Source organism: Onychomys torridus, chromosome 21, assembly GCF_903995425.1.
Source record: "Onychomys torridus chromosome 21, mOncTor1.1, whole genome shotgun sequence".
Lineage (NCBI taxonomy): Eukaryota > Metazoa > Chordata > Mammalia > Rodentia > Cricetidae > Onychomys > Onychomys torridus.
In genome coordinates, this window is record NC_050463.1 from 10,340,515 (window position 1) to 10,343,697 (window position 3,183).

A 3,183-nucleotide genomic window follows, 5' to 3' on the forward strand; every position below is an offset into this window, starting at 1 on the left:
AGGAGATGCGCCTCTAAACCACAGCTCACATGAGAGACAGGGAGATTAGGAAGCCATGTTTGGCTCTGTTTTCTATTTATTTATTTATTTTTATTATTATATTTGTGTTTTAATTTTACACATCAGCCATGGGTTCCCCTGTCCTCCCCCCTCCCACCCCTACCCCCATCTTCCCCCCCATCCCCTCCCCTCTATTCCCATCTCCTCCAGGACCAAGACTCCCGTGGGGATTCATGTAACCTGGTGGATTCAATACAGGCAGGTCGAGTCCCCTTCTTCTAGGCTGAGCGAAGTGTCCCTGTGTAAGCCCAAGGTTCCAAACAGCCAGCTCATGCACTAAGGAAAGGTCCCAGTCCCACAGCCTGGATGCCTCCCAAACAGTTCAAGCTATTCAATTGTCTCACTTATCCAGAGGGCCTGATCCAGCTGGGGGTTCCACAGCCTTTGGTTCATAATTCATGTGCTTCCATTTGTTTGGCTATTTGTCCCTGTGCTTTTTCCAATCATGGTCTCAACAATTCACACTCTTACAGTCCCTCCTCTTTCTCAACAATTGGCTAAGATCAAGTGTAGTATCTGTTCTTATCAGTTTAATATCTGATATGTCCTCTATCTGAGGACAATATATTAAATGGATTTTTGAGACAAGGAGTTGCTCTGTCCACTCCATGCATCAACCTGGTATTGTGGTATTTAGCTTTTTATTAAGCCAATCACAGTAACATATCTTTACACAGCATTAATTAAATACCTCAAAACACCTTTCATTCTGGTAGACAAATTTTTCTTCCATTAATAAGCAAATATACAAAATTACTTCTGTGATACAATGGTTTTATATTTACTGTTCTGGACTTTTATAGCAAATAAACATAAAGTAGATACAAACACAGACTCATATATGTATATTAGAGGTAGGGTCTTACTAGATATCTATGGCTGGCCTTGAACTCATTATGTAAAGCAGGTTGGCCTTAAACTCAGAAAGTTTCTCTCCACCCTTCATATGCTTGGAATAAAGGCATGTATAACCATGTTTAGGAGGGCAGATGTTTTAATCTAACATTATTTTCTATTTTGAATAATAAGAGCTCTGACTATAGGCTCAGCTCATGTAATATACTGTCATATTAAATCAGTGACTCAGTAATGTTAGAGCTGGCATTTTCAAGTTTACCTTGACTCTTTTCTTTTTTACCTTACAGTATCAAGATTTTCCAGTTGATATTACATCTCTGTATAAAGTGAGAAGGAGATAGTTAAAGGAGAGTGCTATATACATTGTTCATTTTTATTAGGAAAGTAAAACTTTGCCCAGAGCTTCCTCCTTACTTACTTATTACTAGAACTTGGTGTCCTGGTGTGTTTGACCACTTTCTGGCATTGTACATGTGGAAGCACATGTGATAAATCAATTTATAAAGAGAAAAGTTTGGTTTGGTTCTTAATTACAGAAGTTTCAACCTGTAATTAGTTGGCCTATTGCCTGTGAGAAGGAAATACATGATGCTGTGAGTGCTTGGAGGAGGTGTCTATTAACTTCATGTCTGAAAGTCTCAGAGATACACAAAAAAACCAACCCCCCCCAAAAAAAATAGCAAAACAACAACAACAGCAAAAAACAGGTATATACACATTTTCCTCTAAGAGCATGTCACCAGTGACCTAACTTCTTCTCATTAAGCCCCACCTTTTAATGGCTCCACCAACTCTCAGTAATGCTATAAACTGAGAGCTAACTCTTTAATACATTGACTTTTATGAGATGTTGAGGATCCAAATTAAAGCACAGTGACATTTCTCAATACAAAACTATCTGTTAAACTTGTCAACAGAATGCTATATTTGGACTAGAAAACCTTTATTCCCTGGGGTCAGTAATATCCACTTGAGTCAAATTTAAAAATTTATTGGCAAATATAAGGAGTAAAATATGTTATTTGAGCAACTGGGTATTTACTCTCCAGCTCTTCACACTGGAAGCAAGGAGGGACAAGCAGCTTCCAGAGAGCACCTAAAAAAGCTATTGTTTTTAAATGTGTTTCTGCTGTGGCTGGCAGCTCACCAAGCCCCAGTAGTGCCCTTGTTATACATGGGGGATATGTTCTTATGTGTGGTCTGTCTTCTTCTCCAATTATTTTTACTCAGAGACCAACACATATACTATGTTGCCCCTCCCATCCAATTTCTCCAGGTTCGCTCCTGAGCATTTTGAAAAACACAGAGCAAAAAGCTGTACTTTTCTGCTTGTCACTATCACACACAGAGACACATAGCCACAGCCACACACAGCCACAGCCACATACAGCCACACACACAGCCACACACACACACACACACACACACTTTTTTTTTCTAACAGTAAAGGAGCTAGTGGTGTGGTGGGTATTGTGTTCCCTGAAATATTGTGTGTTCCCCAAAATAAACATATCTGGGGTCAGAGAACAGACAGCCACTAGAACAAAGCCAAAAATGATGGCTAGAAAATAGGAAGAGTAAGCCCTAACAGAAGTTGGGCGGTGGTGGTACACACCTTTAATCCCAGCACTTGTAAGATAAAGCTAGCTGGATCTCTGAGTTCAAGGCAACTTTAGAAACAGCTAAACATGGTGACCCATGCCTTTAATCCCAGAAACACAACCTTTAATCCCAGGGAGTGGGGGCAGAAAGAGAAAGGTATATAAGGTGTGAGGACCAGGAACTAAGGAGAAAAGCATGTAGTGAGTTAAGCATTTAGTTAGTTAAGCATTTGGCTTGAGAAGTATTCAGGCTAAGATCCATTGGGATGAGAACTCAGAAGCTTCCAGCCTGAGGAAACAGGATCACCTGAGGAACTAGCAAGGTGAGGTAGCCATGGCTTCTTCTGTGTCTCTGATCTTCCAATATTCACCCCAATAACTGGCCTCGGGTTTGGTTTAATTAATAAGTACCTTTAAGATTCCTACTACATAGTGGAATGTTGATAATAGTTAAATGGGGCAGCCAACAAGTGCTCTTGGTGTTTAAATATAAAAGAGAAATAAATCTCCAAACCTTAACTGTTATAGATACAGAGATGAAGAATTTAAAGTTAGTGAGTTAGTATCACAACTCCATCCAGTGGTGAGGAAACAGTTTTCACAATTTGTGATTTTATGACAGAAAAGAAGAGTTTACACAATAGCTTTCCTTCAGCCTTGTCCT

At 39.7% G+C, this 3,183-nt stretch overlaps 1 pseudogene; it reads left to right on the forward strand.

Annotated features, from left to right (window-relative positions):
• Nucleotides 1–537: 537 nt before the first annotated feature.
• On the forward strand, nt 538–717 carry LOC118572054 (annotated as a pseudogene).
• Nucleotides 718–3,183: the final 2,466 nt, after the last annotated feature.